At 37.4% G+C, this 12,735-nt stretch overlaps 1 pseudogene; it reads right to left on the bottom strand.

The window, feature by feature from the left end:
* Positions 1 to 7,475: 7,475 nt before the first annotated feature.
* LOC142614856 (uncharacterized) lies at positions 7,476 to 11,981 on the bottom strand (annotated as a pseudogene).
* Between the last annotated feature and the right edge of the window lie 754 nt (positions 11,982 to 12,735).

Below are 12,735 nucleotides of genomic sequence, written 5' to 3'. Positions count from 1 at the left end.
TGTAGTTAGGTATGTTGTCTATGGGTGTGGGTTAAAGAGTTTTACCATTTATTTTGTAGATAGTTAACATAACTTAGTTAATTTATCAATATTGTGAATTATAGAACTTTGTTTTGTTAATGTTAATTTTTTGAGTATTTATTTGTATAGTTTTTGTTATCAAAATTTTATTCATCATTTCTAGGTTTTTATTTTTATCATGATCTTACAAATTTCTTTGACTTTATTTATCATTGGTTTGGGTATGAAATGGGTATTGAATGAACGTAATGAATGGGAATGGGTATGTAATTATCAAAATTTTATTCATCATTTCTAGGTTTTTATTTTTATCATGATCTTACAAATTTCTTTGACTTTATTTATCATTGGTTTGGGTATGAAATGGGTAGTGAATGAATGTAATGAATGGGAATGGGTATGTAATTATCAAAATTTTATTCATCATTTCTAGGCTTTTATTTTTATCATGATCTTTCAAGTTTTTTTGACTTTATTTATCATTGGTTTGGGTATGAAATGGGTAGTGAATGAATGTAGTGAATGGGTATGTAATCATGCTCCTCTACCCACCTAGTTCTTTCAGAACCCTTTTAGGCATTATAGGTCACCACACAATGGAGTAATAGATAATTCCGTCTCTCCATCCACTAGGATTAGAAGGTTTACGTCTTGGCCTTTAGATATTAATGGGCACTCTATAACCTGGCTTGAATATGTTCATTGGTAAGATTGCATTACTTTTTTCCCTCACTTTACGACTATGTGATTTAACTAACATAGGACTTGACTTGAACAGGTTCACAATGCCTGATATTGTTATAATCATATACCATGGTGGTCCGCTTAAGAATCCCAATGCGAACAAGGGATTGCCATTTGAGGGGCCGGGTATGAAAACCTATTATGCCGAAGTTGATCGTAGGTTGAAAACCCTTGATGAATTGAAGATATTTGTCATGGAAGAGTTGTGTAAGAATCCTGATGCGTACAACATGCAAATTACTTATCGTATGCCAAATGAAATCATGAAGCACCGGATTAATTACAAGTATATGCTGATAGAAAAAGACAAACATGTGAAGATCATGTTTAACAAGTTGGAGAGTATAGCTGAAGTAAGTAACATTGAGTTGTACATACAGTTGGAGCCGCGTGCAGGATGGCAAGAGGATATCCAACAAACAACCACAAGCTTACAAGTTGCGCTTCCGGATGCTCAATATGAGTACTCTACACATGTAGAGGATGATGATGTTCATGCCGATGGAGATGATGATGATGATGATGACGACGACTATGTTGATGAGACTACTGCCGTTAACAATGATGATGACGATGATGATGACGACGACGACTATGTTGATGAGACTACTGTCGTTAACAATGATGATGACGATGATGATGATGACGATGATGATGATGACGATGATGATGACGACTATGTTGATGAGAATCTTGCCATTAACGGTGAAGATTTTGCCGATAAAGATGACTATGAAGACATGATTGAGAGAGGGGACTTTCGGGACTTTGGGGACTTTGAGAGGGACATTGATGACGATGAGACATTGGACGGTGGTGAACCTGATGCAGACAATGTTATTAGTGTCCAAAACATTACAAACACAATCCCTGCCTACGCACCTCCTGCGTTGTCATTCTCTGCAAATACTTGGGAAAATATGGTTGATCCTTCGCATATTGAGATGCCATTTGTGTCTACTTGGAGAGAAGGGATGAATTTGTGCAAAGGGTTGACTTTTGCCAGTAAAGTGGAGGTGAAGCGCGTATTAACAATTTGTGCCCTCAAGGAAAACAAACACTTTAAGATCACTAGGTCGACGAGGAAAAATTTTTGTGCGAAATGCGTGCATGAGTCATGCAAGTGGTATGTCTACGCAGTTATGAAGCCCGAGCTCCAAAATCTATGGATGGTCACCGTGTATGTGGGTCCTCACACGTGTATACCGACTAGGGTGCGAAATGATGGTAGAATGATGAGTTGTAATTTTATTGTAGCAGAAATCCATAACAAGTTACTTGAGGATCACACCACTCAAATTAAGCATCTCAGATCTCTGATAGAGGCGAAATATAATGGCCATAAGCCTTCTTACTACAAGGTATGGGATGCGAAACAAAAGGCGATTGCGCTTATGTTTGGAGATTGGGAAGAATCTTACCAAAGGCTGCAAAAGTTGCTAATGGCGTATATTGATCAGGACCCGACTACCCAGTTTTGCTATCGTGTCACACCCACCGATGAAGATCACACCGTATTGTTGCATTATGTGTTTTGATCTTTCGGTCCATGCATATCAGGATTCAAATACTGCAAGCCGGTTATCAGTATTAATGGGACCCATCTGTATGGTAAATATCAGGGAAAGTTGTTGGTCGCAATGGCAACCGATGCTAACAACAAGGTATTCCCTCTCGCCTTTGCTGTTGTGGATTGTGAGTCAGGGTCCAGTTGGAGGTGGTTTTTACGATGCCTCGTAGAAACGATTGGCCACCTGATACCCGATGACGACATTTGCATAATTTCGACCGACATCTCGGTATCAAAAACGCCATTGCAAACCGGCCTAGAAGGGATGATGGAAAAGCAGGGGTATTTCATAGATATTGTGTTCGACATGTTGCTAGCAACTTCAACACCCATTTTCAGAACTCGACTCTAAAGTCAGCGGCGTTGAAAGCGGGATATGCTAGTCAGGTAGTTAAATTTGCTACCATAATGGACTCCATTAAGCAGGTGGAAATTGAGGCCATTAGGAAGAAGAAGAAGGTGACGGGGAGGGATGGTAAGGAAAAGAATCAAGATTATCTTCCATACACATACCTAATGAGCGAGGATGTGGACATGTGGACCCAGTCATACGATGGTGGGAGACGTTTTGGAGCAATGACAACCAATATATCAGAGTGTTTCAATGGTGTGCTGAAAGGTGCACGGGGCCTTCCTATTGCCGCGTTGGTTGAGTTCACTTGGAACAAACTTGTTCAATATTTCTACGACCAGCACAAAGAATACCATTATGAGTTGTCAGAGGGTAAGAAATGGAGTGAATATGCCTTATCCACGTGGGATGGAAATAAGCGTAAATCTAAGAAACACTATCTCAAGCCATTTAGCAATGAAGAGCTGATATTTCAAGTAGTTACCCAACTCAACATGTGTAGCGCAGGAGGGGGAAACCACAGTTACGAAGTTCGGTTACGGGAAAAAACATGCAGTTGTGGGAAATGGCAAAATATAGGGATCCCGTGTTCACATGCAATTAGAGTATGTGACTATTTACATATTGATTCGACCACGTATATTCACCCATGTTATGGTTTGAACCATGCCCTTAACACTTATGAGCATGCATTTGTGGTTCCTAAGTCACAGTCATTATGGAGGGATCCCATGGGGCCAAAGTGGTTGCCTAATCCGGCATTGTTGCGGGCCAAAGGTCGACCGGTGAAGTCACGAATAAGGAATGAGATGAATGGAGTGAGGAATAAGGAATGAGATGGATGGAGTGAGGAATAAGGATCAAGAACCGGGATGGCGGAGGGAGGACGCAGATTTGATAGAGAGTCAACCCAAGCAGACATGTGGATTGTGTCATGCTTCCGGGCATAACCGCAGAAAATGTCCGCAGTCCCGTGGTGCTTCCACAAGCGGCCATGTTCCACACTAGGTAGGTTGGCAAAAAGTTATGCATCGGTTAAATAATTGTTGTTCATTCGATGTTTACCTAAGGTTTACTATCTTGTCTCCTAATGTAAATACTCTACGTTTTTCAAGCATCCTTCCATGGACGACGTTTTTGTCATGCGGACCGCTGATCTTAGGAAAAGTGACTATGTTGTATTGGCTCTATGTGAACTTTTTGATTGTTGTTGAATGTACTTGTAATTCTCTATCCAATGTACCTCTATGAAGATTGTGATTTGAGTAGTATGGTTAGAATTGCAAATTAAGCGTGGTTGGACATGTTTAGAATGGTGATATGTTAAGAATGACTTTTGTTGTGATTTGAGTGCATTTACATTGTAAAACTATGCCTGAAACAGAGCATTTTCTACTGGGGAAAAAAAATTGCCCAGTGAAAATCGAGTTTTAGAGACTCGAGTTCCACTGGGCTATATTCAGTAAAACAGAGCATTGCTCTCTGCCTGAAACAGAGCATTTTCTGCTGGAAAAAAAAATTGCCCAGTGAAAATCGAGTTTTAGAGACTCGAGTTCCACTGGGCTATATTCAGTAAAACAGAGCATTGCTCTCTGCCTGAAACAGAGCATGCTTCTGCTGAGGAAAAAAAAATTGCCTAGTAAAACTCGAGTTTTAGACACTCGAGTTCCACTGGGCAAATTTTTTGAAACAGGGCATGCCTCTCTGCCTGAAACAGAGCATGCTTCTGTTGGGGAAAAAAAATTTGCACAGTAAAAATCGAGTTTTAGAGACTCGAGTTCTTTGGAAATCTCGATTCTTTAATACTCGAGTTGTAGTGGAAAATAAAATCGGTCCATTTGGTCTGATTTGGTCTGATTTGGTCTGATTTGGTCTAATTTGGTCTGATTTGGTCTGATTTGGTCTTATTTGGTCTGATTTGGTCTGATTTGGTCTAATTTGGTCTAATTTGGTCTAATTTGGTCCATTCAGTCCACTTTGTTCGATTTTGGTCAGTTTCGATCCATCTTTGTGTACTTACATATATAATTGGAGACAACAAGTTTAGGTTGAGAGCCCTTATTCTAAATCTAAATTTATTAAAACAAATTCTCGAGTTTGGGGGTCAGCTGTCCACCATTGCTACACTGATATTCATAGTGCTACATGTGCTGCTCAATAGCTCGGCACTGTTGAACCCTATCTACTCATATCATTCACACTCACATCAATACACAGATCTGCATCATTTTGCAATGTACTGTTTTCAAGGATGCAGAAGACCCCTGAAAAGTTTATGATGCATTTAACACAACTCGATATTGTCTTGTCAAGTTCATGTCAGATGAAACACAAGCATGCTAAATACTCTTCACATGAATACTGTTCAGCTGAATAGTCATGGCAGTACACTGCAACTACTGCCCAGAATAAGAGAATCTCACTGTGACATTGGGAACATTTGAACAAAAAATTCGTATCATGGTTTTCCAGCCTGTATTGACATGACAAGCCTGAATATGTTAAATTTTATTATTGAATACACAGTGGAATAAGGTTATAAATGTACCACAATTCTTTTCTTATTCCTACACCACTAACTTTGTAGGTTGAGTAAGCTATGAGTCGCAACGCCTCAACATCATCTCGTACACGTAGAAACAAGTTTCAATCTACTTCAACAAATGAATTATCACAAGTTCCAGCAGATCAACAACTACAAACATACACAGACCACTATGGAGGGAAATGGGTTGGAAAGAAGAGAGATTTCGTTAATATGCCAATATACACGTACGAGAGTCTTGGAAGCGTTGGCCACATCATGGTCGGCAAACCTACAAAACTAAGTACAAATACCACCGCAATGGAGTTCACCGTAGCAGAACCACTATGGTCAACCCTATACGAGAAGAGGTGTGAGTTGGAGGTGTATTGTCGATGGCACGGGTTACGAGTTCCTAAGGCACGCTCAGCCGAGTTACCTAGAGATGAGCCTGCCAACATACTTGCTCGCCTTGAACAAGAGAACAATCAAATGCAAAGGCGGTTAGACCGTTTTCATGCAGTCCAAAAAGCTAGGAAGCATCTAAAGGGGAAGGCGCAAGAGCGAGCCATGAAGTCTATTAATGAAATTACTTCGTTAGATGATGAAAGTGACATTTCAGACTTCTCAGATTCAAGCAATGATGACTTCCAAAAATTTCTACCTACGAACATTCAACGTTGTTGTTGATGTCTACACGTTTTGTGCAATACAAAATGTTGTTGATCGTGAGGGCAAATGATCCTATTGTACGTGCACCGTTTGCAAATCTAAAGATGAATTGTTCATTACTTTTGGCTAAGTTTATAGGAAATCACTTGCTCATTTTTTCCCTGTTGTTCGTTGTTGGTATGTTATGAAAAGATGTACTTGTATTAGTGTTTGCAAGAATTATAAGTGCTTGGTGAAAATTATGGTCTAAACTCAATATTCTGTGAGTAAAACTCGCTTTTCTAACGTAATACTGAATGTCATTATTTAAATTTACGGTGGGATTCACCGTTAATGCGAGAAGAAGAGGGCTTGAGAGTTGGGACTTGGGAGTGTCATTTAGCAGAAGCTATGCTCCACAAGTTTGACAAATTCTTTGAAATCAATTCGTCCATCTCCATTGTCATCAAAGACTCTGATCATCCTTTGGCATTCCACTTCCAAAGGTTCCATGAGCCCCACTGAACAGATCTAACATTTGAAACAACTAAACCACCGAGCTTTTTTTCTCAAATCAAATAATTTCCTACACGTCACGCCTTAACTCTCTGCTTTTGTTTCTTTTGTTTCTTTTTCTTTTTCTTGTAAATTTTAAATAAGATACAATTTTTAACCTTAGCATATCAATAAACTTCCCTATTTGACAACAATTGATTTGAAATGACTGGTGGCAATATTTATCCCATATTTTAAATTCATGGTTGAAATCTTTTTAGATCCTTTAGTTGAAAATCCACCGAAATTATTGATTAATTATCAATTTATCTCAATTTTGTCTTCCGCAAGATTGTGATTATTAACCACAAATTGGCAATGCACCAAATGATAAAGTAGAAAAAACATCTCCAAAAGAAAAACCATTGCAGGCCAGTTAAGGCAATTTATACTATATAAGGAGTTTACAAATTATAAAAGTAAAAAATAAAATCTTTGTAACTAGTCTCTATAACCCAAACACCCCGCAGATAACTCATTGATGTCATCATGGAAATTTAAAGCATAAAGCATGACATGTATTATGTAAGTAATGCAAAGGAGAAAAATTAATCAAATTGAATGTTTGAATATGATATTAAGAGAGAGAGAGAGAGACAGAGAGAGGCAACTCGCCAAAGCTAAAGCCATATTTAGCCATCAAGGCTTTGTTGACAAGTATTATTCCGACAGATGTGACTACATTAAACATCCATGAGGCCAAATCAAGAGCACCTTTCCTATCAAACAGCTTTGCTGAAGTTATTTTTTTCTCCATCTTGGAATTTGTCACCTCTATTTTCACTGCTCAGCCTTCATGAAACCAACTATTACACTGGAATGTCAAAAGGCACTACCTTTATTTGCATGATGAAACAAGTCATCCAACAAAGTCAGAATCAATGAAACCAAATGACTCTCTTTGCAGGTAACAAACATAATTGATATCAAAATATACACATCAACAAATTCTTTCACTACAAACTCTAACTTATCTTTTCTTAAACTACATGCACTGACACACACACACACAAACAAAAAACCTTGGAAGCTTTCAACAACTACTGTCAAAAGTGAGATTATCAACCAAGAGCTTTGTGGCTCAATGAATATGCTCGGTCTCTTTTACGAGGAGAACCTAGATTTGAATCCCCCTTTCCCTCACTTGTTTTAAGCAAACTAAAAAAAAAAGTGAGATCAGCAATTGAACAAAATTTCAAACCACAAACCATATAAAATCTAGAAGGGCAAGCACCTGCTTCTCCCTTCTTGTTGAAGTTATGTGATGAGAGGAAACACTAGTTGGAAAATTATTTTGTGATGTCAAGTATTCTAAAATCTGACTCAGGACACTTTTTGAGACATTAGCTCTTTCACATGCAACATAACATGCTATAAACTCAAACATATGGCCTATGTCTTTCTTAGAAGGCCATTCTTCGACCAATCCACTGACATCTTCACTATCTGACCTCTCTGTCTGGGAAATGTCCCTATTAAGCATACAAATAAGAGAGTTCACTGTATCTTGGACCAATATATTTTGACATCCATTGTGGGAGCAGGGAGGAACAGTATGATTCTGACTCTGACAAGGCTTATGAGGATGAGAAAACTGGATACCTTGTAGCTTCATGGCCACAAGTCATTTTCTAATCAACACCACGTTGCAACACCGCAAACATCACTCCTTATTCAAGAATTCATCAAGAAACCTAGTATAGTGCTGAACTTTCTTAATGGTCCTGCATCATGTTGGTTTTCAAAAAAATTTAATTTACCTACACATACACAAAATGAAGAAAAAGGGGGGGGGGGGATTTAACCTGTAGATATCTCTTCTAAAAGCATTTCTCTGACTTGTAAGGAAGGTGAAGTCGACAGCGCCGCAGTCAAGCAACTAACAGCAGCAGCCTGTTAAAGGAGGTAGAAATATGACGAGAGGTCAGTAAAACAGGGAAGTGAGAGTTACAAATATTTCAAAATAACACATGAGGAAACTAACCAGAAGGCCAGTCTGATCACTTTTGAATGAAAACCCTTCATTGATCCTAGTCTGAAGAGATGTAACAACGGTTGGCAACAACTCTCCAGGCATTCTTGAATATCTGAAGAATTATCATTAATACAAACAACAATATTGTAAGTAGGCACATTTTCTCACAACAATGAAAACATTCAAAGTATGCTCATTCACCATTCGAAAAAGACCCATGACATCATATGTTTAGTTCGTTATTAGGCTCATTTATCTAAAATTAATCAACTAGATCTACGTAGAAAATCCTAATCCTTTGCTAAAAAAAAAGCCACATTATTAATGGTTCAGAGTCTTCAGATTCACTACCAACTGCCATAGATCAGAAGTTTTGCAGGTTAATATCCATTTAACCATCATATCAGAAAGCAAGCTTTACTATATCATAACATCATATATTCTATCATCGTATAAGATAGTTAAATACCATAGGTGTGTATACAGACATATGGATAATTTAAGGCCAGAGTAGATGAATCTGACTTATAGACATAAACCCATGATCAACGAGGTTATCCCAGTCTGACAAGAAGGTGACAATTTGAACCATGTATGGCATGTTTTGGAACTGAATTCTGATTGGTACAAGTGACATATGTTTATCGCGTATGAGTTTTTTGCAAATTAGTCTAGCACAATAGGGACAACATGAAAAGCAGTAACAAATAGTACAGCATTATGAGATCAGTAAGAAGAAGATTCATACGGTGTGGATGATACTAAAAGCATGAGAATCTTGAATAAGGACGCCAGCAATCTACTATGAGTTTCACGCTGGATTAAGTACAGAATCCCTACACAAAATGGATTTGTAAAAAATGTAAAATGCAAGCATGTAAACAGTATATAAATAACCTCATGCATTGAAAAAAAAGCACCAAAATGAAGGCACAATTTGCACCAGCCTAAATGAGGAGTGCAACAATGTATTTAAATACCTGCATGTAGTTGCATTAGTATCTGTCCAAGGGAACTTGAAAGTGCCATAAAAGATCCATATTTGGAAGATTCTTTGTATTCTGCTACCTGCAGAAAAATGGTGGAAGGCCCATCCAACATGACTGCCAGAGCTGAGGCAGAAGCAATCCGAGCCTAGGAAGTACTGAACAGCTCAATGTGTTAGTCCGGAAAGCCAATAAGGAAAATCATAATATGATAGATAAAAGATGTATGAAAACTACAACAAACAAGAAAGAGGAAATATATGCATCATATCTCACAGATTACAAATAAACTTATTTAATAATGGAAGCTCAGATTTTAATAAATATCCAAAAAACAGAAGTGATTACATATAAACAAAAGAACCAATACCTTTAAATAAGGATCATATAGCAAACATGTCATTAAAGTTGCTTCAAACTTCCTGTAAATAAACAAGTCACAATGAAATGGAAGGTTAACAAATTTCAGGATGGGACAATCGAAATAATTTAACAAGAAAGGCACAAAGAACAATGAAAGTTTCACCTAAGTTGCAGTACATCCCTGGTCGGCAAAAGCAGAGTCCATTGGGTTGTAAATGATTTGGAATCAGCTTGACAGAGATCCTTCCCGCCAACAGTAAAAGTTGTCATTGTCAATAGTAGCCAAAATGGATTTCACCAGAGGTAGTGATAAAGAATCTACAGAGAGGGCTAAGATAACATGCACAGCATAACTCTCTTTTGTGATAGGTAGTAATTAACTAAAACTACCAAAGGCAACAAATACACACATGGGACATCTCAAAATCAAGCATCATATACAAATAAACAGAAAAGTGCTAAACTGATAAAGAGAACTGACACATGCTGTTTACAATCAGGGGTCTTAGGAAGGTTGACCTGAATAGGTCCTCATTTTAGGCATTATCTCAAAAAGACTATATTTATAGCAAAGTCCAGCATCTAAGAAAGTAACCCACACATGCCACCCCAAGTACAATGATCACAAGTTCATATTAACATGTGCGATCCCAAGTACAATCCCTTGCTCCCTCCAAGAGGGGGGAGGTTTGGAGGTGGGTTCAACCAGAAGAATAAGGGGAGGATTCCATTGATTTTTGTAGGCTGCTATTGCCATTTGATTTAATGACGAAAAAAAAAAAAACAAAAAAAAAGGACACCTTGAATGACTCAAGCATCATGAGGAGAATTGAGAATTTGTGAACTGACCTGAATACAAACGATGGCAGCTACTCTAACCTTAGAGTGCCAAACAGTCTCACTTTCTTTAACTGATCCATCACTGTCACTGTAATCCGAATCTGATGATGTGAAATCAACTGTAGAAGATTCATGATCTGAAGAACTTTGAGAGTTTTAAGATTTCTTCTGCCTCATATATGAAGTGTCCTTTTTGCGCAAGTGTGGAGGCCGATATGGACTATGCTCTACTTTTTTAGGTTCATCACAGCTTGACTTACTCATTATACGGAACTCCTTCTCCTGGTTACCAGGAGCTGGATATGTAATTTGTGTTCTACTTTCAAGGCCATAAGTAAAGAACATTCGTAGTGCCGCTACAAAACCTGTCACCTGGATAATATATCACAAAGGAAGAGATTGTAAAAACAACAACTGCAGGAACAAATTCATAACATGATCTAAAGTCCCAAAACACAGATGTTACTTACATGGTCAGAAAGGGAACCTTTAGGATCCTTGAGTACCAAATGCAGACAACGCAAGAGAGATGCATAAAACCTGCAGGGCAGAAGTACCACCCAGCCAAAAGGACGATAAGAAGTTTCAAAAAAACACATAGATTAGAGCAATTAACAATAGGAAGATTTTTTGTTAGTCTTTCTTGGGATTCAGTTACGAAGAATGGCAAAATATACGTCCAATACCAGATAAATTAACTTATACACATGCAGTAGACAAAAAGGGACAAAGGAACTCCTTGGATTTGATCAAATTCATAGTATTTGGAAAATCAAAACATGACACAAGTTGTATGATCCAAGCTTACTTATATCAAAGCCACATAAATCCATACTTTCCTAAACAAAGAAAACATATAAATAAAATAAAATAAAATAAAATATTAAGAAATTACCAGTTGTGGCTAAGATGTTAAAGGTGGCTGGCTTGCCTGACACCACTGGGTTGGGTGATACCACAACACCAGAGACCTTCACAGGGTAATCAGCTTTCTTATCTGCACAATTCCACAAAATCCCATTAATTTAAAAGAAAAAAAAAATACTGGGAAATTTTAATCATTTACAAACTTATGCTTAATGTATAGCTCTCTATGTATACTTCAAAATTTTACGTATACTCAATTATATGATTACATGATTTATGAATATCTAGTTATTTCTTTGAACTCATGAAGAACAAGAAATTTTCACCATTGCAACAAAAACTCCTGCAAGCATACATTCACATTAACAGGAACACACTCAGGAATCCGGTTAGTTTGTCAAACATTTCTAGCAATCATCAAAACCACCATAAGCAACAAGTCAATTTTCCAGTAGGAGCTGATTTCTACTTCAAAACTTTTTGAGAATGGCTTTTATCATCTGATCTCTTATATCTTCACTGGTGAAAATAAAAATCACTAGTATCAAATCAAAAGGAAAATATTATTCCTCAGAGCCTGAAACTTGAAAAGAGCAAGAAAAAAAAATGGTGTTGGCCTTTTTTGGGTGGTTTACAGTACACTACCCAAAACACTAGTGTTAATAAAGCCTTACTCCAGCGGCCTAACACAAGCAAAGTTGAGTGATGTGGCCATGTAAGAGAAGGGAAAAAGAAAAGAGAACTGAAATCTAAGAAGCCACAAATGCAATAGCCTAGTACTAGCCTAGTATTAACTTCACAAATCATTGAAATCTAAGAAGCCACAATTACAAGAACTATAGTTTAGTATTTCACAAATTGAGATTGAGAAAACTTCTAAATAAAGTAGAATGAGCTTATATCAGCACAAATAAAAGCATGAATCAACCCCCAGTGTTTATCACATAATATTCTATCTTAGCTCTATTCAGAGCTTAAAACATAAATTTTGTCCACATATTTGCATGAGAAGATTATAAGATAACATCTGCTAGCATAGACAAGTAACAGATTGGTGAAAGAATAAAACTTACAATTTTCACAAATTAACATTACCAATATTTAAACCATTTCCATTGTAGACAATTGGTATATATCCCTGTCTCAGATGAGATGAGCAGCACTATATGAAGTGGGACACAAGATGTCCAAACACTACAATTGTACTCTCTCTCTCTCTCTCTCTCTCTCTCTCTCTCTTTAGTTTAAGTAACAAGTACCTGATTCAAATGTTCAGTAAAAAAAGAA

The sequence above is a fragment of the Castanea sativa genome, chromosome 11, assembly GCF_040712315.1.
Source record: "Castanea sativa cultivar Marrone di Chiusa Pesio chromosome 11, ASM4071231v1".
Classification (NCBI taxonomy): Eukaryota; Viridiplantae; Streptophyta; class Magnoliopsida; order Fagales; family Fagaceae; genus Castanea; species Castanea sativa.
The sequence above is the reverse complement of the archived record's forward strand: the minus strand, read 5'-3'. Positions and strand labels throughout refer to the sequence as shown.